Here is a 27,948-nt window from a genome sequence, read left to right as displayed (position 1 = left end):
ATCTTTGCTTAAAGGAAAACTTCACAATTTATTTAATTTAAATGTAAATGTGGGGTACTCTGTAAGGGATTATAGATGTAAAGAAGAAAATCACTTACTTTTAAGATATTTTATCTTACTAAATATCTGTAATCACCGGCTTAACATCATAAGCATGGGCGTACTTATGGAAACTTACTTCCAAGTCTCAAAAGCCCCTTCACACTTACTGCTTCCAAACAATATGACATAAGGGAATGTCTCATTTGATCAAGCACTGTACTTTACAGCAATTGCATTCATAGACAAATCTCAAACCTTTATGTTTGCTAAAGTAGAATTCCAACAATTTATCTTGTGTTACCGTTGTAGTATTTTACTTGTATGCACTGATTTGGTGAGCACTAGAGAAGAAGCTGTTCAGGGCAAGTTTTTTTTACTTTTGCAGAGAATGAATAATGTTAATGCATTTAAAACAACTGCATGCTGTGTATACTAAAAAAAAATCATTACTTAGCTGATTAGTCAATTGTCCATGTACGAAGGCGACAGATTGTGCGCAATATAACTGCACAAATAGAGAATTGTATGTGGCTGTAGATATCAGAATTACCCTCCACTTCCAAGGAAAAGAATCCGGAGACCCCGGAGGAAACCCACACAAACCCGGGAGAACATACAAACTCCTTACAGATGTTGTCCTTGGTGTGTTTTATACCCAGGAACTCTGCGCTGCAAAGCAACAGTGCTAACGACTGAGCCACCATGCTGTCCATATATGACTAGGGGTTTCCATATATCGGTTAAGCCAACTTTTTTCCCTTCACTATCGCTGTGAGATACCAGATGGAAACTAATTCAAAAGTAGATCCCATAGTTTGCTTTGAAATCGTTCGCATTCAAGACCCTTCAAGGAGCCAGATCAGAAAACATTACACATTGTGTTTTGCCATCCGACACATCATCTTGCAGAAGAAACTGGTGAAAAAGCGGAATGACAACTGTTTTGACAGCGGTTGCTATCAGCTGAGGCATAAAAAAATGAATACTGGTGGGCTAGATATACTGGAAACCCCGTCCAGTTTAGAAGGCCCATTCCCATATACCATTCTAGTTAGTAGATTGGTCCCACACTCAGGATCTTCTTGGTCAGAGTGGAAAGCGGGTTTAAAGAGTCTCATTCTCGAAGACCGGTCATGTCCTGAATTACAGAGAACCTCTTTTTATCTCTGAATCTCAAAAGTGTAGTCAAGAGCATTCTGTGGGTTTATTGTTAAGTTGACCTATTTCGGGAGGAACGGCCAACTATCTAATGTGGGCCTTTCCCTTTCTCCTCCAATAAAGGATGTCAGAGGAATGAAGAATCAGGCAGTTGCAATTCCACATTATATCCTTTTGGTCCCAATGCACGCTGCAAAGGTTTCTGACATCAGCTTATGCATACTTGGCCGGGAAAGTGGGGTTCCAAAAAGGTAACTTGGAGGAGAAATAGTCATCTGGCTGCCACCTATCTGTTGAGGATGGTCAACGTTAAGGTGCCCATATAACTTAGGCTCAACCCCAATTCCTAGAACTCATGTGAATTTGATACGCGTTAGCATCCATATGTGTCTGAATTTCTAATTTGATATTAAGATGGAAATGAAACAAAATTTATTTTTTTTATACTTTTTTTTAACTGGTGCCGGATGGCAACTTTTATTATTCACTCGAGGAGACCTGCCTGGAGTTGTCTGAACATGGTTGAGGGATTCACAATCTTACTTCTCTGCATGGCTTTGAACTGGAAATCCACTTTTTCTACTGTTGTGTCCCAGCCACCTATACACATCAGATGGTTGTGCAATCTAATGGGAATGAGGGCCTTAAGGTCACAAAGTCTAAATGCCCGACAGTTCAGGTGGACAGTTCTTCCATAACAGGTTTACTACTAAATGTTTTTTCTGGAAAAAAAAATATATTTTTAGAGCAATGGTCTAGATAACATCGTATAGCACAGAGATCTTTGTTAAGGCTTCATGGGTGAATGACTGCACTTTACAAACTTGACATTTCACCATTATACAGACGACCACAATGATTTAAGGTCAATGATCACAAAGCAGAATCTGAGTCACTAAACGAGTCCAGACAGTGGGATGTTGAGGTGAAATGGTCTCTCGGGCTCACAACAAGATGATGAAACATCACTAGTAGTAAAGGACACAAGACAATGGGGAGACACATTCATCCTTGCATTCGTTCTGAAAAGACTTCATGACGTAGCAATACTGTCATGTAAATCTATTTTATAACAAAACCTTGTCTGTTTAGAGGCCAGTGTGAACATGTGCCTACACATTGCATGCATACCAACTTATTTTCCAGTTCATCTATTTAGGTTTTTGTTTCCATTTTGTAAGGCTAGGTTCACATTGCGTTAATGGGTTAATGCTAGCGGACTCCGTTACATGGCGAAATTGTCGCAATTAACGCCATGCAACGGATCCGATAGCGCACCCATTGACGGCAATGTGCTAACGGATCTCTAGCGCATCGCTAGCGCATGCCATTTTCGGCATGCACTAGCGATGTCCCGTTAGTTTCGGATGGACCGCGGACGCTGCTTGCAGCATCCGAGGTCTGTTTCTTGCTAGCGCAGATCGGGTGTCTGCGCTAGCGGGATCGCCAAAAATGCGGTCGCTTTTGGTACATTGCGTTAGCGCAGTCCGTAGCGCTATGCGCTAAATGGACTGCCCTAACGCAATGTGAACCTAGCCTAACAGTCTATTAGTGAAGGCAATCCTCCAGGAAACACAACATGTAAGGCAACATTCGCATATATTGGCTAGGTTCACACAAGCAGACAAAATATCATCAGGATGCAGTATGGTTGATCCGAATGGGATCCAATTTTTTTTGTGCACCAATAGACTTAATTAGGCAAGTCTCATCTGACAAACGTGCCAAAAATATGGTCATGTGAACGTAGCTATACAGTGATTTCTACTGATTCCATCGGATTCACCGAAACACAGGATTCCGAGTGTGGAAGACCAAGTATTGTACACGTCCTTTGGTTTCAGAATAGTAAATGGCTCCATTGGGATAATGTCTGAGTCTGCCGTAATTCCATTCCGTACCACCTCCGAGTTATACAGAGCCATATTGTACCACTCACTGCAGCTCAGGTATTCTCTCTAATAACGGTGGATGCCGACCTCCCATTTAGTGCAGCAAAGATAATATGGGATCCCAATCTACCATAATGGTGGACAAAAATCTCCCCTTAATTCGTACTTGATTGTGATCAGTGCTAACATTGCGTTCAGATTCCATTGATCCAAAAATAAAAATGAATACAAACCGCACATGGGCTATAATAAAAGATACAAGTATACGCAAAAACCATCTGTACACATTAGATTGGAATCAGGTGACCATCAGGACCCCCGATTCTCCCCTGACAGATGATGGGCATGTTGATACTTTTCATTCCCCACTTTTCATATTGAAAACCTATTCACGCTCGAGCGTGCATGAGTATGGGGTAATTGGGACAGACCACTGACAGTCAAGCAAGTGTTTGGCCGACCACTAAGCTTTATGGGAACGGTAAAAAGTTGTTACCAATTTGGGAAGTTACCACCTATCTATAGGCGCTGAAATTTCCCGTTAGAAAGGAACAGTGGCTTTATTCATGTTCTACCGCAGATAGCCACGTAGAGCTTTTCAAAGACATGTTCTTGAGATTGATGGGGGTCCCGGTGAGCAGCACCACCCTATTCTGATGATGGGTGGTAACTTGCCAATTTGTGGATACCGCTTTAAGATTTTTGTTGGGTACAGTCCCTCCGAAGGAGTAAGCATACAGTCATCTGCCATAACTTAGTCCATCAGTCTTCTGTGCTCATGTTGTCTTGCCGAATATTTGCTGAGGCTTTATAAGACTTATCTTTGCACTATTTGACCTCGATTGTTGCAGGTGTGGCCGATCGCTATCAGTGGCCACGTTCTAGCTAATGACCCCATCTGGAGGTATTACAAGCAAATCCCCCTAATATCGAAGAATCCCACATGAGCTACCCGGCTTGATGTTTGGGTGTTTCCATTCAGCTTGTGTTATTACGAGCCGTATTATAAACAGATGGTAATGATAACGTTGTGTCATACTCGGGCCATTACAGAACAGGTGGAGAAGACGAATGTCTTATGTAAGCAGGTTCAGCGAGGAATCCTGACTGATAAAAGTTTTCTTGTGGTTTCATAATGACAGATCATTGCAGGTGACCTGTAGCTGCCTGCCCTCCGCAAGGTAATTAAGCATTTTCCTACAAGCTCAAGTTCACTGTAAAAGCCAACAATAGACTGGCAAATGCATAACTGCGACAAATCAAAGGAGGAAGGAGGATTTTATTAGTCTGGAATCGCAAGCCACCGGCAACAGACAGCACAGAAGAGCCATAATTGATGGCTTCTTTAATAGTAAAAAAAAAAAAACACAGATTGGTCCCTTTAATGATACCGAGAATACATATATAATAAAAAATATTGGTGGCTCGTAAGAAAAAGAAAAATATCTAAAATTGTACAATATTTCTTTTTATACTGTGGAGTTGGTTCAGCTACTGTATGTGGGGTACTGTAATGGCGGCATTATGAATGGCATTTTTATGGGGCACTGTCGTTAGCTCTGCTAAGACCGTATGTCACTGTTTTAGGCAAACTTTCTAATTATTATGAGCATATTGTTGTCATTATTATGGGACACTGATTCAAACTGTTATATAGTACTTAAAATGGGGGGGGGGAATTGTACGGCAGGATTGGAGTGCAAATAGTGATCTTTTTATATTATCCATTAAAAGATTTAGCATGTTCAGAAAACCCATGTACCTAGGCTTAATTTAAAAGAAAAAACACACACGTGCTTTACTCACCCTCACCAAGTTCAGCACTGATGCTCCACTGCTGCTCCTGATGTCTGCTGCTGTTTGCAGTGCTGACATCATGTCGACAGTGCTGCAGTCAATCACAGATATCAGTGTTTCTGAGCAGTTCATGGTGTCAATGTAAAAGCAGATTCTGGGAGCAATGGCAGAGACTTCATGCTGGACCCAGAAAGGGTTAGAAAAGGACAGGCTTTTTTTTAAAACAAACTGCGCCTTTGGACACATTTTTTAAAACCAGAAAACCCCTTTAAGAAACTCACAGAAGGAAACAGACTATAGAGAGTTCATCCGGCAGTGTCTTAACTCCCCCATACACATTAGACAGTCAAAAGCTAACTCTCTGCCCAATACACAAGAACTCTCAGCCGCGCGTCTGTGTTCTCTATGAGAGAGCGGCTGCCGCGCTCCTCTGACAGTGGCTCATCTCTCGGGGATCAAAATTGGAAATGCAACATGCTGGATCCTTCTCTTCCCTGACATCATCTGTTGAGGAGAATCAGGAGGTCCCCATAAACATCAGACGGTTAACCGCTCCAGGTGAAATCGTCAGATTCAGTTGACTTTAGTCCTAAGTGTTTTGGGGTCTTTTATCCTCTCTTCGTGTTAACAAGACAAAGAATACACTCTTGGTTCAAGGAATTGGGAGGACTTGCTATTGGCAGAATGAGCATTCAGCTGGAAGCTTTTGTATATGTATGGGGAGCCTAAAGGGTATTTCTATTTAGTTACTGCCATCATTACTAGGGGCCTAACCTCTGGGAAACCCCCACTAATGATAAAAACATAGGGCCTACAGTGCTGCTTCATCTTCACTGTTTTTCTTGCACTGGTTCCCGCTGCATTGAAGGGAGACAGCCAGATGGTTGTGAGTGGCACTGTAGGGGAAAACTATGAAGCCACTCCATGGCCCATTCATTCTCAGGATCGGTGGTGGTCCAATTGTTCTGCCCCCACAAATGAACATTAAGTGGTGGCTTAACCTAAGAATTCCAGTTTAAGAATCTTTAAGCAGACCATATACATTAGACTTATATTTGCCAAACCCATCGATATAGATGCATTCAGCCAATGGTCTAACGTGTAAGGGAGCACAGACCAAATGATGGTTGGGAGTGATATCGATCAATTTCTCCATAAGTTACAGGTCGACCTGTCAGTCGGCGTCTTACTCATAGAGAACACAGGAGTATTTGGCTGAACGGGTCCTCCTGTGTGCGGGAGAGTCAACTAAGATGTCTGTCGGCTGAACGATCTTTCGCCCGACAGTCATCTAATGTTTATGGCTGGCCTGAGGGTTCAAAGATCACAATGATGGCTGGATGAACATTTGTTCTGTATAGTGGATGCTTTCCTGAAACGGAAAGTACTTGCAAGCAGCATAATACAAAGAATAGCAGGTTTACCCAGAATCCTTTGCAGTAGGCGGAGCTATGCAAATCATCTCTTTCCACCCCTGTCTAATCCACAGCGCTTGGAACCGCCAAGCGTGCAATGCTGCGGATTAGTTTCTAAATTTACACAGCCAACCAATTCCTACCTGTGGACACGTATTTCGGGCTTTAGGCCCTCATCAGCACAGGGCTGGAATTGGTTGGCTGTATGGAGTGGGGCTCGGTGAGCAAGCGATACATACATGCTAGCCACCTTAGGGAGAGACCCAAGTTGGGCTAAATGTAGCGGGACGAAAGAGACCGAAAAGCCCTCTACTCAAAGGAAATACATAGTGGATGCTTTCCTGAAACGGAAAGTACTTGCAAGCAGCATAATACAAAGAATAGCAGGTTTACCCAGAATCCTTTGCAGTAGGCGGAGCTATGCAAATCATCTCTTTCCACCCCTGTCTAATCCACAGCGCTTGGAACCGCCAAGCGTGCAATGCTGCGGATTAGTTTCTAAATTTACACAGCCAACCAATTCCTACCTGTGGACACGTATTTCGGGCTTTAGGCCCTCATCAGCACAGGGCTGGAATTGGTTGGCTGTATGGAGTGGGGCTCGGTGAGCAAGCGATACATACATGCTAGCCACCTTAGGGAGAGACCCAAGTTGGGCTAAATGTAGCGGGACGAAAGAGACCGAAAAGCCCTCTACTCAAAGGAAATACATAGTGGATGCTTTCCTGAAACGGAAAGTACTTGCAAGCAGCATAATACAAACTCCATACAGCCAACCAATTCCAGCCCTGTGCTGATGAGGGCCTAAAGCCCGAAATACGTGTCCACAGGTAGGAATTGGTTGGCTGTGTAAATTTAGAAACTAATCCGCAGCATTGCACGCTTGGCGGTTCCAAGCGCTGTGGATTAGACAGGGGTGGAAAGAGATGATTTGCATAGCTCCGCCTACTGCAAAGGATTCTGGGTAAACCTGCTATTCTTTGTATTATGCTGCTTGCAAGTACTTTCCGTTTCAGGAAAGCATCCACTATGTATTTCCTTTGAGTAGAGGGCTTTTCGGTCTCTTTCGTCCCGCTACATTTAGCCCAACTTGGGTCTCTCCCTAAGGTGGCTAGCATGTATGTATCGCTTGCTCACCGAGCCCCACTCCATACAGCCAACCAATTCCAGCCCTGTGCTGATGAGGGCCTAAAGCCCGAAATACGTGTCCACAGGTAGGAATTGGTTGGCTGTGTAAATTTAGAAACTAATCCGCAGCATTGCACGCTTGGCGGTTCCAAGCGCTGTGGATTAGACAGGGGTGGAAAGAGATGATTTGCATAGCTCCGCCTACTGCAAAGGATTCTGGGTAAACCTGCTATTCTTTGTATTATGCTGCTTGCAAGTACTTTCCGTTTCAGGAAAGCATCCACTATGTATTTCCTTTGAGTAGAGGGCTTTTCGGTCTCTTTCGTCCCGCTACATTTAGCCCAACTTGGGTCTCTCCCTAAGGTGGCTAGCATGTATGTATCATTTGTTCTGTAGACACCCATCTACCTGACTTTTCCATACCCATGAGCACTCGGCATGGCTAAGACACCTATGACAGGGACTTATCTCCCCTAAAAACAAAAGGATCGACCCTCAAAATTCCAATTGCCCGATACTTGTATTCCCTGACAACATGTGCTGGTGGAAAATCAGGAGGTCCACAAACACATGAGAGGTTCTGCGGGTCCAGTCATCCTTCCTCTAATGTGCATGGAGCCTTCGCTGAACAGTCCATTGCACGAAACTTCATCCAAAACAGCAATCTGACAGGTAAATTCAGCTTTCTGATGCTAATTATGCACATTTCTGGGAGAGGCAGCGAGTGTTCGCCTAACAATGACGGGTGTTTCCAAAACTTTATCAGTATATCAAAGCTGTTATTGTTTAGACGTCAGGGGGTCGAGGGCTGTCAGTCAGGTCTGAGCTGGGCAGGGTCACAGCCAACAGATGGGTGGTGTCACTTACAAGACCAGACTTAGATAATGAAGACGAATAAAAAAAAAACAACAACTTTGACATGATTATGACGGCATGTATAAACATAAACTGATGTCTTAACTACCCAGTGCGGGATGTCTTTGATTTTTTTTACTGACTTTTTGTTGCCGCTACATGTGGATTTACTTTCATTATTTCTAACACTAATTGTCTCCTTAAGACTATTTATAGTTTTCCATCATTAAAAAATATATATGTAAGATTTTAATACCTAGTTTCCATTAATATACACACCCTCAAAATTACGACTTTGCATTTATGAGGACCGGTTGGACACTTGGCAGAACTATAACGCTATTAGACTGTGCAATCACAATACATGATCCAGTCCGCCCCAGAAGAGTTAATCTGTCTCTTCTGATCCCAGATTAAGGACTGTTCAATCTTCATAAGGTCTACATATTAATATTTTACAAGAGGGCATGTGCTACTGACCAATAATGATTTTTGGACGTAAATATTCTGATCATCCACCAATGAGTAAATGGATAGTGATTGAGAAAGGACACTCCAAGGAACGCTTGTGAAGCCGATTTATGTGAACATGTTAAAAAACCATTACTTCTGACTACTACATGCACGTTTGACATCACCTGTCGGAACGAATGATTGTTATGTAGAAATTCAACATGCCCAAATCATCGTTCCCCAACTTTAGTCATCGAGGAAGAGTCAGAATTCTCCCAAACACATTAGATAGTTATCCGATCCTGTCAAAATTGTATGATTCATCTGGCTTTCTGTAGCACCGGCGTCTCTGCCTGCTGCCTTTCCTCCGCGGCAGATTCCGGCTGACTCACTGCTGCGGCACCAGCCAGTCACTCCCTCCTTCTCTGATGATACCCCTCTGGGTGCCCCGATGCCCGGGCACTGTGTTTAGGACCCTCTTTCTTACAGGGAACGTGCTTCGTCCTAAAGAGTCCCCAGCCAATAGCTGAGGGACACCTACTATTTAAGGCGCCTTCTCCAGCATAGAGGTGCCTGAGTAACATGATTAGTTAGCCCATAGCACGCTTTCTAGTTGTTAGGTCCCCAGTAGCACTAGTCAGTATTCTAATTCAGTACCTGTCTATCCGTACCTGCTTGTCTATCTGCATTCTAGCCCGCACCTGGAAGTGCTCTTCTGCATATCAGCCGGTACTATGCACCCCTTCTGAGGAAGATATAAGATCGAAACATGCGTCAAGGGGTACGCTGGACCTGCACTCATATATGGTAATTATAACAACTTTGGACATTTTATACTGATACTTTCATTCCTATATTTGGGTACCTTAAAGTTATGGTGTGCACATTAGTATTTTTTGGTCACTTAGCCTGATATTGTAGTCATAATGGTATTTACTTAATGTGTATTGCTTTAGGCCTTTGGATATATTATAGCCACATGAATTAACTTAATTATCTTTGCACTATGCACTTTATGTTTTGTATTTAGTTTTGTTTATATTGTGATTGATATTGGTCTGTTGTTTCCTATATATGGCATACTATATATATATATACAGTGGGGCAAAAAAGTATTTAGTCAGTCAGCAATAGTGCAAGTTCCACCACTTAAAAAGATGAGAGGCGTCTGTAATTTACATCATAGGTAGACCTCAAGTATGGGAGACAAACTGAGAAAAAAAAATCCAGAAAATCACATTGTCTGTTTTTTTAACAATTTATTTGCATATTATGGTGGAAAATAAGTATTTGGTCAGAAACAAAATTTCATCTCAATACTTTGTAATATATCCTTTGTTGGCAATGACAGAGGTCAAACGTTTTCTGTAAGTCTTCACAAGGTTGCCACACACAGTTGTTGGTATGTTGGCCCATTCCTCCATGCAGATCTCCTCTAGAGCAGTGATGTTTTTGGCTTTTCGCTTGGCAACACGGACTTTCAACTCCCTCCAAAGGTTTTCTATAGGGTTGAGATCTGGAGACTGGCTAGGCCACTCCAGGACCTTGAAATGCTTCTTACGAAGCCACTCCTTCGTTGCCCTGGCGGTGTGTTTTGGATTATTGTCATGTTGAAAGACCCAGCCACGTTTCATCTTCAATGCCCTTGCTGATGGAAGGAGATTTGCACTCAAAATCTCACGATACATGGCCCCATTCATTCTTTCATGTACCCGGATCAGTCGTCCTGGCCCCTTTGCAGAGAAACAGCCCCAAAGCATGATGTTTCCACCACCATACTTTACAGTAGGTATGTTGTTTGATGGATGCAACTCAGTATTCTTTTTCCTCCAAACACGACAAGTTGTGTTTCTACCAAACAGTTCCAGTTTGGTTTCATCAGACCATAGGACATTCTCCCAAAACTCCTCTGGATCATCCAAATGCTCTCTAGCAATCTTCAGACGGGCCCGGACATGTACTGGCTTAAGCAGTGGGACACGTCTGGCACTGCAGGATCTGAGTCCATGGTGGCGTAGTGTGTTACTTATGGTAGGCCTTGTTACATTGGTCCCAGCTCTCTGCAGTTCATTCACTAGGTCCCCCCGCGTGGTTCTGGGATTTTTGCTCACCGTTCTTGTGATCATTCTGACCCCACGGGGTGGGATTTTGCGTGGAGCCCCAGATCGAGGGAGATTATCAGTGGTCTTGTATGTCTTCCATTTTCTAATTATTGCTCCCACTGTTGATTTCTTCACTCCAAGCTGGTTGGCTATTGCAGATTCAGTCTTCCCAGCCTGGTGCAGGGCTACAATTTTGTTTCTGGTGTCCTTTGACAGCTCTTTGGTCTTCACCATAGTGGAGTTTGGAGTCAGACTGTTTGAGGGTGTGCACAGGTGTCTTTTTATACTGATAACAAGTTTAAACAGGTGCCATTACTACAGGCAATGAGTGGAGGAAAGAGGAGACTCTTAAAGCAGAAGTTACAGGTCTGTGAGAGCCAGAAATCTTGATTGTTTGTTTCTGACCAAATACTTATTTTCCACCATAATATGCAAATAAATTGCTAAAAAACAGACAATGTGATTTTCTGGATTTTTTTTTTCTCAGTTTGTCTCCCATAGTTGAGGTCTACCTATGATGTAAATTACAGACGCCTCTCATCTTTTTAAGTGGTGGAACTTGCACTATTGCTGACTGACTAAATACTTTTTTGCCCCACTGTATATATATATATATATATATATATATATATATATATATATATATATATATATATATATATATATATATATACACACACATTGCCTTATTTAAGGCATAATTTTATTACTTAACGTCCAGCGTTTGCGTTTTCTCCATCACATGTATGGGTTACTGGTATTTCCTACTTTTTTTATTTTTAAAAAAAATTTGTATTTGAATAAAATTTCTTTATACTTAAGTTTATTGGTGTTAGAGGACTTTGTTTCTTTCGTTCCACCTATCAGCCGGTACAGTCCGCACCTGCCAGTGCTCATCTGTATACCAGCTGGACCATCCTGCACCTGCCAGTGCCTATCTGTCCATGAGCAGGACCACTCCGTATCCATGGCTCCTGTGTTACTTCAATGCCTGCCTGCATCTACTGTCCTACCCATTACACACTTCCTGGCCATTTCTGCCTCCTGACCCTTGGGGGTCAGCTGCTATCTAACCGAGGTCAGTCCTGGTGTAGCAGCTGGTTCCATCTCGTCCCTCCTTGGATTGTGGTATCACCAGCCGCCGTGCATCCAAGGTTGGACTTGGTGAGGCACCTAGTCACACCCTTCCAGGCTCTCCTCGGATCACAGCACAGTGATTCCATCAACACGTCCGTTACACTGTCTACTAATATTTATACGCACAGTAATAGTACAAACCATTTTTATCCCTCATATTGGCCAAAATTTCTATGGCCATCATCTCATGAATCTGTAAAAGCTTAGAGTTAACTGAAGCCATAACATATCGTTCAGAGGCCATATTGTACTATTGTACCGATATAAATCTCCAGTTTTCGGTTTCATGCACATAATTGATTTTCTCAGAGGAGTGCTATCCGTGGTTTTCACAGATAGCACTGGCCTATAACATTCTATGGAGATGAGCACATGTCTGATTTTTTTTCCTCGTACCATGTGGTCCACGGAAACAAACGGAGAGATGTCCAATTTTGATCCAAGTGGCAATGCACAGACTGCAAATGGAGAAGGTGGAGAAACCGATTTTCTTTCTCTATACGTCTGAGAAAAACTGATACCATTCTGATCAAAGTCAGATCCGAATAATCTGATTGTTTTTCCTGGATGTGGAGGAAAAGGACCGGGTGACCCTACCCTAAGGCCTGTTTCACACGTCAGTGTCTCCGGTACGTGAGGTGACAGTTTCCTCATGTACCGGAGACACTGACACACGTAGACACATAAAAATCAATGCATCTGTTCAGATGTCATTGATTTTTTGCGGACCGTGTCTCCGTGTGCCAAACACGGAGACATGTCAGTGTTCGTGGGAGCGCACGTATTACACGGACCCATTAAAGTCAATGGGTCCGTGTAAAACACGTACCGCACACGGACGTTGTCTGTGTGCAGTCCGTGGGCCGTGCAGGAGACAGCGCTACATTAAGCGCTGTCCCCCCCACTGGTGCTGGTGCTGAAGCCGCGATTCATATCTTCCCTGCAGCAGCGTTTGCTGCAGAGAAGATATGAATAATTGTGTTTAAAATAAAGATCTATGTGAAACCACCTGTGCTCATTTACAGTAATGAATATGCGGCTCCACCTCCCATAGGGGTGGAGCCGCATATTCATTACTGTAAATGAGCGGCCCCACGTGACCGCATACAGGAGAAGATGCGGCCAGAACAGGAAGCAGCGCCGGCGAGGGAGCGAGCGGGGTGAGTATTTTCAGAACAGCGGGGGGGGGGTGGCGCACAGGGGGTGGGAGGGCGGGGGGCACATAGATCTTTATTTTAAACACTATTATTCATATCTTCTCTGCAGCAAACACTGCTGCAGGGAAGATATGAATCGGGGCTTCAGCACCAGATGCTGGTACGTGTGGTACCCAGCACGGTGCGTGTGGTACCCAGTGGACACATGGGCGGCACACGTGTGCCGCATGTGTGCCACACTGATGTGCCACAGAAACGTAGGGCCACACGGACACGGATAATTCCGGTACCGATTTTTTCCGGTACCGAAATTATCTGGACGTGTGAAACCGGCCTAAGACTGTTTTCACATTGTTTTCTGGAACCCGTTCAGTGACCCCATTAAGGTTTACGCCTGAAACCCCCCGCCAAATGGGATTCTGACGTATGCGCCTGCGGGGGCCACAGACTATAATGGTGCCGGCAAAATGAATGTGTCCTCTACCATGCATCATTTTCGAGCATGTGTGCCTACTGGATGTGGACACTCAGATGTAGACTGCCCCTAAGGCCTCTTTCACACTTCCGTTTTTTGCAATCTGTCATTTTGGGCAAAAAACAGATCCTGCAAATTCATTTCTCCATCTCCTCTTCTGCCTGCGGCGGCGCATAACGCACCTCACTTGGGTGACATCTGAGTGCTGTGCATTCTGTTACTCGCACTCATAGACTTATATGGGTACAAGTGAGCTGAGTCTCGCTGCCAATTGCAGCATGCTGCGATTGATCTTGCATGCCGATTCGGCATGAGAAAACTATTGCAGACCTGAGCTGCCCCATAGAGTACGATGCGATGAAAGGATGAAAATATCAACTACTGGCATCAAAAATCCAGATAACTTCCAAGAAAAGATTTTATGCATTAATTTATAATACAAAACACTCTGACATACCAGGTTTGGCTTGTCACTCTCCACAAGGAGAAACGTCACCCCATAGACTTCAGTCTTTCCTTTAAAAAATACTGAATAACTTTCAAAATGTAGTCAAGAGGCTCGAGAAAAAAAGTCCAAACAGATGAAAATTTGCCCCATTGACCAGAAGCCATTTCAATAATCTTTGTATTTTACTGCGTTTAGGTCCTAATTAATGTTTTTGCACATAAAAGAAAACCTTGACCACGCCTAATGACTGATCTCTAATTACTGGCCCTTAGAACTTTTAATTAATGGCTATTATCCTAGTGAGGAAGAATTGATCAAAGTGTTAAGTGTCCATTAAGTAAGAGATAAAGGTAGGATAAGGATGGAACACTGTTCTTATACCTTACCAATCAATAAAAAAATATTAAAAAAAAAAACATAAAATAACTAAAAATACTGACTTTTTCTTAAAGGAAAGAAACCTAAGAATGACATCAACAGCGCTACCATGAAAAATAAATCCATTGCCGTTTCCCATGCACATATCTAAATGACTTTCTACACAAAGCTAAACGTGTGATTAGATAAACTTCTGTAATCACCACTAGATCCCATTGTTCAGCGCCTCACCTGCCAGACGCTACACAAAGAGCTGCAAATCCTTTCTTTAAATTAGGTGTGACATAAAACACCTCTTTAATCTTTGTGGTATTAACCAAAGAAAGAATGTTATATAAAAATAGAAAACAAAAAGCACAAAAATAGAAAACATAAAAAAAAAAAATTCTACTTTTATCTATTTTTTTTACCCCTTTAGAACTCCCTAGAAAAAGTATTATTACTAAAGATACATTTAAACCTTCACTACAATATAGATAGATAGATAGATAGATAGATAGATAGATAGATAGATAGATAGATAGATAGATAGATAGATAGATAGATAGATCAACATACTGACCAACCAGATCGGTTATTAAACCGTACGCTGAGTCAAAAAGTGTCTTTTACATTTTTTGTTAAAAAATCATAACTTTATTGAAAAACACATTACACATAAAAAAAATACTTAAAACAATACCTCTGAACCACAATAGACAAAGTAACTGACAGATACGCGTCTTGAACAAATATTGTTTAAGCAGATCCCTAACAACTAGATCAATGAATTTATGGGTAAGCTTATAGAGTCATGCACATGTGGAAAACACCGGAATTGCACTTAAACAAGTATGGAGATATAAGCTGCTATCAGTAACTATTGAGTAAGCTTAGTGCTATAGCTAAAATGCTATTCACTCAAAGAGCGCTGAAATCCTCTATACATAAAGTGAGCTGAGCTATTATACAGCAAATTGCAGTTCATATACTGCTCAAGTGTATCACCATCAACAAAACCTCTAAAATCAATGTGATCTAGCAGTCTATCCGGTTACTACTGTTGCTTACACACGATACATAAAACCACATAATTCTAAACAAATTGGTAAGATGCATATTACCCAAATATTCGGTGGTCTCTGCTAACAGCCGCGTGGCACGCTTACTCCTTGTCAGACCCCTAGATAGATAGATTTTTTTTTAATATCATACTTGAATATGTTTATGCTTTTTTTATCTTTTGGTTCTTTAATGTGATTATGAATTTATTCTTGAACTTTTTTACCCCGTATTTCTGAAAATTAACATAATTTTACCCTATATATAATGCATATAATTGTAATATTTTAAGACATGTTATCATGTAACCATTCATGTGATTATTACATTGATATGACTTTCAAAATAGTTTTTTATAAACTGTACTGTTAAGCAGCACATGGCTCAGTGGTTGACACTGTATGGTGGCTCAGTGGTTAGCACTGTATGGTGGCTCAGTATTTGGCACTGTATGGTGGCTCACTGGTTAGCACTGTATGGTGGCTCAGTGGTTAGCACTGTATGGTGGCTCAGTGGTTGGCACTGTATGGTGGCTCAGTGGTTGGCACTGTATGGTGGCTTTGTGGTTAGCACTGTATGGTGGCTCAGTGGTTAGCACTGTATGGTGGCTCAGTGGTTGGCACTGTATGGTGGCTCAGTGGTTGGCACTGTATGGTGGCTTTGTGGTTAGCACTGTATGGTGGCTCTGTGGTTAGCACTGTATGGTGGCTCAGTGGTTGGCACTGTATGGTGGCTCAGTGGTTGGCACTGTATGGTGGCTCAGTGGTTGGTGCTGTATGGTGGCTCAGTGGTTAGCACTGTATGGTGGCTCAGTGGTTAGCACTGTATGGTTGCTCAGTGGTTGGCACTGTATGGTGGCTCAGTGGTTGGCACTGTATGGTGGCTCAGTGGTTGGCACTGTATGGTGGCTCAGTGCTTGGCACTGTATGGTGGCTCAGTGGTTAGCACTGTATGGTGGCTCAGTGGTTAGCACTGTATGGTGGCTCAGTGGTTGGCACTGTATGGTGGCTCAGTGGTTGGCACTGTATGGTGGCTTTGTGGTTAGCACTGTATGGTGGCTCAGTGGTTAGCATTGTGTGGTGGCTCAGTGGTTGGCACTGTATGGTGGCTCAGTGGTTGGCACTGTATGGTGGCTCTGTGGTTAGCACTGTATGGTGGCTCAGTGGTTGGCACTGTATGGTGGCTCAGTGGTTGGCACTGTATGGTGGCTCAGTGGTTGGTGCTGTATGGTGGCTCTGTGGTTAGCACTGTATGGTGGCTCAGTGGTTGGCACTGTATGGTGCTCAGTGGTTAGCACTGCATGGTTAGCACTGTATGGTGGCTCAGTGGTTAGCACTGTATGGTGGCTCAGTGGTTGGCACTGTATGGTGCTCAGTGGTTGGCACTGTATGGTGGCTCAGTGCTTTTCACTGTATGGTGGCTCAGTGGTTGGCACTGTATGGTGGCTCAGTGGTTGGCACTGTATGGTGGCTCAGTGGTTAGCACTGTATGGTGGCTCAGTGGTTGGCACTGTATGGTGGCTCAGTGGTTGGCACTGTATGGTGGCTCAGTGGTTGGCACTGTATGGTGGCTCAGTGCTTGGCACTGTATGGTGGCTCTGTGGTTAGCACTGTATGGTGGCTCAGTGGTTAGCACTGTATGGTGGCTCAGTGGTTGGCACTGTATGGTGGCTCAGTGGTTGGCACTGTATGGTGGCTTTGTGGTTAGCACTGTATGGTGGCTCAGTGGTTAGCACTGTATGGTGGCTCAGTGGTTGGCACTGTATGGTGGCTTTGTGGTTAGCACTGTATGGTGGCTCTGTGGTTAGCACTGTATGGTGGCTCAGTGGTTGGCACTGTATGGTGGCTCAGTGGTTGGCACTGTATGGTGGCTCAGTGGTTGGTGCTGTATGGTGGCTCTGTGGTTAGCACTGTATGGTGGCTCAGTGGTTGGCACTGTATGGTGGCTCAGTGGTTGGTGCTGTATGGTGGCTCTGTGGTTAGCACTGTATGGTGGCTCAGTGGTTGGCACTGTATGGTGCTCAGTGGTTAGCACTGCATGGTTAGCACTGTATGGTGGCTCAGTGGTTAGCACTGTATGGTGGCTCAGTGGTTGGCACTGTATGGTGCTCAGTGGTTGGCACTGTATGGTGGCTCAGTGCTTGGCACTGTATGGTGGCTCAGTGGTTGGCACTGTATGGTGGCTCAGTGGTTGGCACTGTATGGTGGCTCAGTGGTTAGCACTGTATGGTGGCTCAGTGGTTTTTCACTGTATGGTGGCTCAGTGGTTGGCACTGTATGGTGGCTCTGTGGTTAGCACTGTATGGTGGTTCAGTCGTTGGCACTGTATGGTGGCTCAGTGGTTGGCATTGTATGGTGGCTCAGTGGTTAGCACTGTATGGTGCTCAGTGGTTAGCACTGCATGGTGGCTTTGTGGTTAGCACTGTATGGTGGCTCTGTGGTTAGCACTGTATGGTGGCTCAGTGGTTAGCACTGAATGGTGGCTCAGTGGTTAGCACTGTATGGTGGCTCAGTGGTTGGCACTGTATGGTGGCTCAGTGGTTGGCAATGTGTGGTGGCTGTGGTTAGCACTGTATGGTGGCTCTGTGGTTAGCACTGTATGGTGCTCAGTGGTTAGCACTGCATGGTGGCTTTGTGGTTAGCACTGTATGGTGGCTCTGTGGTTAGCACTGTATGGTGGCTCAGTGGTTAGCACTGTATGGTGGCTCAGTGGTTGGCACTGTATGGTGGCTCAGTGGTTGGCAATGGGTGGTGGCTGTGGTTAGCACTGTATGGTGGCTCTGTGGTTAGCACTGTATGGTGGCTCAGTGGTTGGCACTGCATGGTGGCTCAGTGGTTGGCACTGTACGGTGGCTCAGTGGTTAGCACTGCATGGTGGCTCAGTGGCTAGCACTGTATGGTGTCTCAGTTGTTAGCACTGATGCTTTGCAGCGATGGGGTCTTGGGTTCAAATCCCACCAACGAAAACATCTGCAAGGAGTTTGCATGCCCTCCTCGTGTTTGTGTGGGTTTCCTCCGGGTTCTCCGGTTTCCTCCCACACTCCAAACTCATGCCGATAGGGAATCTAGATTGTGAGTTCCAATTGGGACAGTGATGATAATGTCTGTAAAGAGCTGAGGAATTAATTGCGCTATATCAGTGAGTAAAATAAATAAATATATTCTGCACACATATAATACTAATATATATATATTTTTATATATATATATATATACGGTATATATATGTATATGTACATTAAAGATCTAAGCAACATAAAATGAAATCTAACTAATTTCATATTTCATATAAAAATATCATATACTATAAAAAAGCAACAAAAATAATGAATGAATGAATTCTACACCAATTAAAAAATCTCTTCTGATCTTTAAAGTTTGGCAAAAGGAATTTATGTAAAATTTGGTTGACGAAACATACAAAAATGTCACAAAATGTGAATGATTGAGATCTCCAGGGCCACACAGGTCAACCCGTAGGTCATTTAGATGAAAGCAGGAAGGACGTTGGTCCAATGAAGACACATCGTCCCGACTTGTGCGTGTCTTTAAAGAGATGGTTTTTCAGACAAGGAGTTCAGACCACACAGAATTTTCTTTCTTTGGCCCAGTCGAAAAAGCAAAACAAGCATATTTTCCGGCCATTGAGCCACCATTGACATTACATTACACAGAACACACGCAAGTCCTTGAGCCACATTCCAGAAAATACCCGATCTTCACACCTCGTCCAACACCCTCAGGCCCCCATAATATCTAAGAGCCGTATCGTTCATTTCCAATTGCCCTTTCACCCTCGGTCTCCTGGAATTTTATGGAATTTTTGTTAATTTTTTTGGGGGAAAAAAAGAACACAAATCATATCTGCACTACACTAATGCATAGAAAATATATTTCATAGACTATACGAAGGCCATATTTTTTTTCGTTGGCCACGGCAAGTAATTAGGAATTCCACCCATCAACACACTTAGCGCCACTCTCCACCTGCACGGTTATACCGTAAGGCCGGGATCACACATGCGAGAAACACGTCCGTGTCTCGCATGTGAAATCCAAGCTCCGGCGCCGGCACTCCAGAGCGGAGCGTGCGGCTCCATGTGTTGCTATGCGGCCGCATGCTCCGCTCTGGAGTGCCGGCGCCAGAGCTTGGATTTCACATGCGAGACACGGACATGTTTCTCGCATGTGTGATCCCTATGGGAGGTGGAGCCGCATATTCATGACTGTAATGGGCGGCCCCACGTGACCGCTCATACAGGAGAAGGTGCGGCGAGGACAGGACGCTGCGAGGGAGCCGGGTGAGTATTTTAGTAACAGCTGCGGGGCGCACAGGTTCTGGGGACAGGGATCTTTATTTTAAACATGGAAAAAAACAAAAAAAAAGGATTTTTCATATCTTCTAGCCAGCGAACGCGGCTGGAAAGAAGATATGAATGGCGGCTTCAGCACCACGTGGGGGGGACAGTGCTTACTGTAGCGCTGTCTCCTGCACGGCACACGGACTGCACACGGACAGCGTCCGTGTGCGGTACGTGTTTTACACGGACCCATTGACTTTAATGGGTCCGTGTAATCCGTGCGCTCCCACGAACACTGACATATCTCCGTGTTTTGCACACGGACACACGGTCCGTGAAAACACGCTGAAATGTGCAGTGACACATTGATTTCAATGTGTCTACGTGAGTCAGTGTCTCCGGTACGTGAGGAAACTGTCACCTCACGTACCGGAGACACTGACGTGTGAAACCGGCCTTACAGAAATTAAATGTTTACTTGAGTGGCCTCCTCTGTAATCTGCTAGACGAGGCCCTATGATTTACTAAAATGGCAATAAGTGATGGGCTGCTTGTGGTCTGACTGTATAATGAGCTTATTATAAGTAGGATGGACCGGGACATACAAACACTGACTTCATTGTTTCCCAATCTTTCTAAAAAGAAATCGTAATTAAAAAAAGCTAAATAGAAGCAAAAAATTAATTAATAGTTGTCAAAAATGAAAAAAAAAGCTAAATAGAAGCAAAATTTTAATGTATAATAGTCAAATAAAAATGAAAAAAATCTAAATAAAAGCAAACTATTACCGTAATTAATAATAGTAAAAAAAAGCTAACCGAAAAAACTAAATAGAAGCAAAATATGAATTAGTAGTAGTCAATTAAAAATGGAAAAAAAGCTAAATAGAAGCAAAATATTAATGGTAGACAAATAAAGATAAAAAAGCTAAATGGAAGCAAAATATTAATGGGGAATAGGATTAACAAAAATAAGCATTAACTAATGGTGGTCAAAAAAGTTTTTAGCTTTCTTTAAAAAAAAAAAAAAAAAAGCTACCGGTATGTAAAAAAAACGAAAACAAATAATGGTTGGCAAAAAAAATATAAAAAAAGAATAGAAGCCAAATAGTAACTAATGGTGGGCAGTAAACGATTTTAAGAACACAAAGTAGAAGCAAAACCTTACTTAACAGTGGTAAAAAAAGGCAGAAAACCACAAACTTTACAGAACAATTAGGCTGTGTTCACACGTTGTGTTTTTGCAGTGTTTTTTTTTTATTTTATGCAAATTTTCACAATACCAGTAAAGTCTATGAGATTTCAGAAGTCTCATGCACACACACTTTTTTTCTGACTGTTTTGTTAAAGAGCTGCGTTTTTGCTAAATTCAGCAGTCACCTTTTTAAGCGTTTTTTGGGCATTTTTCACCCATTGACGCAAAGTGTGAACAAAGCCTTAAGGTCTAAACTCATTTGTTTTTGTTTCAAGTTATTTTTTTCCCTCTTGGCTTTCCTTTTGCCCTAATGGATTTTGCACCCTATCCATCAAAATGAGTGAAAAGTGTTTGACGAATAGTCACAAATTTAGAGCCACTTATTTTGTTTCCCTCTTTTGCGCCGTTAAAAGAGTCGCACTCTCCTATCAATAAGAATTACAATGCCTCAACTGTGCAAAAAAATAAAATTAGATTTTGTGCTCCAATAAGGTACTGGAGTAAAATTTTGCGACACTTTGAAATCTTGCAAACTATGAAATAACCTAAAACATCTGGATAACCAAAACCCTCCGCATAATGAAATTGAAAAGAGCAGATGAGTAAACAAGTAAATCGAATCAATCAATAAATTAAGTAATCCACTAAACTTGAAAAAAGGCACAAATTAAATAATGAATAAGGTATAAATAAGAAAAGTCACTATTAGAACTACTTCTTCTCCAGAAAAAGACACAAAAGAAGCGAGAAATCGGTCTCAGCTTTTTAAAAGGCTGCCCAAAAGTTTTATAAAGAAAAAATATCAGTTTACAAGATACCACAACAGTAACACATGCACACAAAACACTATAGAAGTTACTACAGTTTGAAAAGTAATTACTTTGGTTTTGACAAGTTCTAATTAAAAGAAACAACAACAACAAAAAAACCTTTGTTGACTTTGAAGTTTTGGTGTTTTTGTTTATTGCTATAGAAAAGTTAACAAAAATGCAAATTTCCAGAATAGTGCCTAGTAATTTAAGGCCTAATTAGCTATTAACCCTTCACACCTTTAGTGCAATTTTTTAGATAAAAAAAGGAATGAATTTAAAATATTGGAGGGAAAAGTAGAATGTTTTCTACATACTTCTCCTGCCTTTACCAGCCCCCTCTTGACATTGGCTTGAAAAAAAAAAGCATCAACAACAACAGAATCGAAAAGGAACGTATGAAACCAACTTGTTTATGTGCTCACCATGATAACGAGCTAACAACAGCTGTGGGTAAAAAAATAATAAATAAAATATATAAACGTCAAAGTATCACAGTTCTTCCCAAATGTCTCATTTGCATTGAATGGGATATGTGCTTTTCACCAACACACCCTGTGTATGAGGGCACGGAAGAAAAACTGAGATTTATTAATTTCCACATCAGTATTTAGTGCAACTTGTTGTATCATTTGTGTTTTGTGGGAAATGATTACGGTAGTTCATTTATTAGATTCTTAGACTGTCACGTCTCTTATATACAGTATCACATTGCATGTGTCCCAAGCTTTCAGACAACTCCGAAATAGAAATAATCACTATGACTAAAGAGATTTAAAATACAAAATCGGTCACATTACCTGATTCCATGGTCGGCGCAGTTTTCCTCAGATTCAGCTAGTGAGTGGAGTTTGTTGAGAAATTCCAACTTATTCTGAATTTCCAAGTCCAAGTGTTTTCAGTAAGTTTAATACTGGACCTCGTCCAAAATGTCTCCACACAGTCCTCTAAAGCCTCATTCAGCAGAGCCATCTACTCAGTTACATGGAGGGAGGGGTGCGCCATCATCCTATAAGCACCGCACTCTCATCTGCTCGCCCAGCAGCAGGTGTTGTCTCCCAAAATAAACATCCATATTCTATGATATCCTATCCCCCGCCTGATACTGAGCCACAATACTCCGCAACAGGAAGAAGGAGATACGGAGGCTATTATCTATCTAACATCTATTATCTATCTATCTATATATTATCTATCTATATATTATCTATCTATCTATCTAACATCTATTATCTATCTATCTATCTCTATTTATTATCTATCTATCTATCTCTATTTATTATCTATCTATCTATCTATCTATCTATCTATCTATCTCTATTTATTATCAATCTATCTATCTATCTATCTCTATTTATTATCTATCTATTATCTATCTCTATTTATTATCTATCTATTATCTATCTATTATCTATCTATCTATCTATCTATCTATATATTATCTATCTATCTATCTATTATCTATCTATCTATCTATCTATTATCTATCTATATATTATCTATCTATCTATCTCTATTTATCTATCTATCTCTATCTATCTCTAGTTATCTATCTCTAGTTATCTATCTCTATCTATCTATCTATCTATCTATCTATCTATTATCTATCTATCTATTATCTATCTATATATTATCTATCTATCTATCTCTATTTATCTATCTATCTATCTCTCTCTATTATCTATCTATCAACTATCTATTATCTATCTATTATCTATCTATCTATTATCTATCTATCTCTATTTATTATCTATCTATCAACTATCTATTATCTATCTATTATCTATCTATCTATCTCTATTTATCTATCTTCATCTATCTATCTATCTATCCATCTATCTATTATCTTTATCTGTCATCTATCTATCTATTATCTATCTATCTATTATCTATCTATCTCTATTATCTATCTATCTCTATTATCTATCTATCTCTATTATCTATCTATCTATCTATCTATCTATCTATTATCTATCTATCTATTATCTATCTATCTCTATTATCTATCTATCTCTATTATCTATCTATTTATCTATCTATTATCTATATCTATCTATTATCTATCTATCTATCTATCTATCTATCTATCTATCTATTATCTATATCTATCTATTATCTATCTATCTATCTATCATCTATCTATTATCTATCTATTATCTATCCATCTATTATCTGTCTATCTATTATCTATCTATTCAATCTATTGTCTTTCTATTATCTTTCTATTATATATCTCATATCTATTATCTGTCATCTATCTATCTGTCATCTATTTATCTATCTATTATCTCTCTATTATCTATCTATTATCTATTAATGTATCTATCTGTTATCTAGCTATTATCTAGGACAACTCCTTCATGAACTAAATGTTTGGTCCAATGAAACAGAAAAGCCTATACTCCCCTCTCGTTCCAGTGGTGTCAGCACTCGCGGTCCTGGAGCTCCCATGCGGTGTTGTGACACATGGTGCCCGGCGCCCAATCAGCTTTGGCGTCACTGTCTCCGCCTTCCTATGGATTGAACATGAATCGGACGTCCGGGCTGCGGCTGACCTCTGACTTCCTCTTCATGTTCAATCCGTACGAAGGTGGAGACAGTGACGCCAGCGCTGATTGGGCGCCGGGCACCATGTGTCACAACAGCCGGACAAGAGCCCCGGGAGCCGGAGTGCCGACACCGCGGGAACGGCGCTGGCTCAGGAGGTGAGCATAGGCTTTTTTATTTTATCGGGGCCAACCATTTAGTTCCAGAAGAAGTTGTCCTAGTAGTGAAAACCTCTTTTTTCTTTCTATCTGAAAAATGGTCAGAATTGTCTTCACACCAGTTAGAAATCGCCGAGTAGCAGACACGGGCATCGCCACACTAGAGCAGACCTAACATCCGTCTGTACTGTGGTTTCCCACCGCAGCCCGTGGGCCATTTACACTCTCTTTGCAGTATATGACCATGAATATCTCTGTGGCTCATACATCTGTGTATGAATATTTTAGAATTCCTATAAAATAATAACACCATGAATGATTTAGCCTTTCTAACTAAAAAAAAAAAAACCTATGAAATTAAAATAATTTTTTTGCAAAAAACACAAATAAATATGCCATGGCCGTGTAAGGTCCATTGCAAGTTGCCGATTTGTTTTCTAGCCTCGTTCATCAAGGGGATAAAGTTGAACAATATTTTTGCAAACTTGCAGTAATCTAGGCCAGGAATCCTGCCTGGAGGGAATGAAATGTGCGTTGTCACCTGTCCCGTGGGCAGGCTGTATCCTCGCTGATGTGTTGTCAGGCTGGATACGTAGATCACAAGTGTCAGGGTGAGATCTGACCGCGCGCTTCACATAACTTATCGCAGCGAGATGGGAAATATTTAGGGAAGTCTCCGCTCACATCAAACACATGTGACAGCTATCTGCATTGTTCTCTGAGTTCTAGTCACGACAGAAGAACCTCGCACGCATGCTACACGATGGGGCTGTGTAAGATACACTTTGTGAACCTAGTGGTTCTTCTGTTGGACCTTCGATGTCTTGTAGTATTAGTGGCCGCGGTTATGCACCGGTCCGGGCTCCAATGCCAATCCTCGCATTCTCCTTCTCTGGCGTCTCTCTCTGCTCTCCTGGTAACCCAGCACACACTTCTGATGCCACTTAACGCCTTTTAGGACCGGCTTAGGCAGCTACAAACTCCCAGAGTATTCATGTAGTTCAACATATACTAACTACATGTTTGGATTAAGTGTGCCTCCTGTCAAATTCTCTCCGCTATACCATGATGCCAGTCTGCTAACTCACCTCTGTGCCTGTCTGCTCTCCCTACTCTGCTGTACCAAGGTGCCTGACTACCTACATGGCTCTGCTGCTTCAAGGTGTCTGTCCACACACCCTACAATGCTGTACCAAGGTGCCTGACTACCTACATGGCTCTGCTGCTTCATCCAGATCTACTATTCCACGCTCTTCAACTTACAGTGACTTGCGAAAGTATTTGGCTCCCTGGAACTTTTCAACCTTTTCCCACATATTATGATTCAAACATAAATTTATCAAATGTAAATTTTTGGTGAAGAATCAACAGGAAGTGGAACACAATTGTGAAGTTGAAAGAAATTTACTGGTTATTTCAAATTTTTGTGAAAATTCAAAAACTGAAAAGTGGGGCGTGCAATATTATTCGGCCCCTTTACTTTCAGTGCAGCAAACTCACTCCAGAAGTTCATTGTGGATCTCTGAATGATCCAATGTTGTCCTAAATGGCAAATGATGATAAATATAATCCACCTGTGTGTAATCAAGTCTCCGTATAAATGCACCTGCTCTGTGATAGTCTCAGGGTTCTGTGTGAAGCACAGAGAGCATCATGAAGACCAAGGAACACAACAGGCAGGTCCGTGATACTGTTGTGGATAAGTTTAAAGCCGGATTTGGATACAAAATGATTTCCAAATCTTAGAACATCCCAAGGAGCACTGTGCAAGCGATCATATTGAAATGGAAGGAGTATCATACCACTGCAAATCTACCAAGACCCGGCCGTCCCTCTAAACTTTCATCTCAAACAAGGAGAAGACTGATCAGAGATGCAGACAAGAGGCCCATGATCACTCTGGATGAACTGCAGAGATCTACAGCTGAGGTGGGACAGTCTGTCCATAGGACAACAATCAGTCGTACACTGCAGAAATCTGACCTTTATGGAAGAGTGGCAAGAACAAAGCCATTTCTCAAAGATATCCACAAAAAGTGTTGTTTAAAGTTTGCAACAAGCCACCTGGGAGACACCAAACATGTGGAATAGGTGCTCTGGTCAGATTAAACCTAAATCGAACTTTTTGGCAACAATGCCAAATGATATGTTTGGCGTAAAGGCAACAAAGCTCATCACCCTGAACACACCATCCCCACTGTCAAACATGGTGGTGGCAGCATCATGGTTTGGGCCTGCTTTTCTTCAGCAGGGACAGATAATATGGTTAAAATTGATGAGAAAATGGATGGAGCCAAATGCAGGACCGTTCTTGAAGAAAACCTGTTGGAGTCTGCAAAAGACCTGAGACTGGGACGGAGATTTGTCTACCAACAAGACAATGGTCCCAAACATAAAGCAAAATCTACAATGGAATGGTTCACAAATAAACGTATCCAGGTGTTAGAATGGCCAAGTCAGAGTCCAGACCGCAATCCAATCGAGAATCTGTGGAAAGAGCTGAAAACTGCTGTTCACAATCGATCTCCATCCAACCTCACTGAGCTCGAGCTGTTTGCCAAGAAGAACGGGCGAGAATTTCAGTCTCTCGATGTACAAAACTGATAGAGACAGACCCCAAGCGACTTGCAGCTGTAATCGCAGCAAAAGGTGGCGCAACAAAGTATTACGGTAAGTTAAAGGGGCCGAATAATATTGCACGCCCCACTTTTCAGTTTTTTAATTTCCACAAAAATTTAAAATAACCAATAAATTTTGTTCAGCTTCACAATTGTGTTCCACTTATCGTTGATTCTTCACCAAAAATTTACATTTGGTATCTTTATGTTTGAAGCATGATATGTGGCAAAAGGTTGAAAAGTTCCAGGGAGCCGAATACTTTGGCAAGGCACTGTATCATGCACTATATTCCACTGTTCCATGTGCCGTGTTCTGCTGTATCTCACTCCACCAACGCCTCCAGTTCGAGCTGTTCATCCAGACCTACTGCTTAACGAATCCACATCACCAGGTGAGCCATAACAGAATCAGGCCACCTGGAGGATCATTTGGTCTTTTGGTGAGTAGTCCAATGGTCATGAAAAAATTTGCATCAATTCTTTCAAAAATGTTTGCGAAAACAGCTGGATTCTATCTATTGAGAACAAGCAGGAAATGTTCCATTTACACCCCATTTGTTCAAGGTCTGTACTGATACCTATGGCAAAAGTCTCCCATACATAATAGATAGCTGTTGCCCAATCGCTCAGCTATAAGCTATCTCTCCCAACTGCCCCATATGTAAGAGCGCTCTATGAAAGAGCCACTTTCCGACTTACCTCCTGGAGAACAAAAGGAAAGGCCATTGGAAATCCGACTGGTCAGATCTTTCCCGACACCCAACATGATACGTGTCGGAAGGTCCCGATAAACATTAGACTAAGCAAGTTGGATGACTTTACTCTGGTCAAGTTCTAAATCGGA

General features: G+C 42.0%; 1 protein-coding gene across 3 annotated transcripts in view; it reads right to left on the bottom strand.

Moving 5' to 3' along the window:
• LYPD6 (LY6/PLAUR domain containing 6) overlaps positions 1-27,948 on the bottom strand; it is a 59,410-nt gene that overhangs the window by 28,370 nt on the left and 3,092 nt on the right. Inside the window, exons 2-3 of one of the 3 annotated variants that reach the window (XM_069732900.1) lie at positions 15,541-15,599; positions 9,412-9,485 (exon numbers count right to left, since the gene is read on the bottom strand). The exons of 1 other annotated variant lie outside the window; for it this stretch is intronic. The gene's annotated coding sequence lies outside the window, so the exon portion shown is untranslated. The remainder of the gene's footprint in view (positions 1-9,411; positions 9,486-15,540; positions 15,600-27,948) is intronic. One more of the 3 variants, XM_069732898.1, reaches the window with a different exon arrangement.

This window comes from Ranitomeya imitator, chromosome 7, assembly GCF_032444005.1.
Source record: "Ranitomeya imitator isolate aRanImi1 chromosome 7, aRanImi1.pri, whole genome shotgun sequence".
Lineage (NCBI taxonomy): Eukaryota > Metazoa > Chordata > Amphibia > Anura > Dendrobatidae > Ranitomeya > Ranitomeya imitator.
Note: the sequence above shows the minus strand (reverse complement) of the source record. Positions and strands in the feature narration are given on the sequence as shown.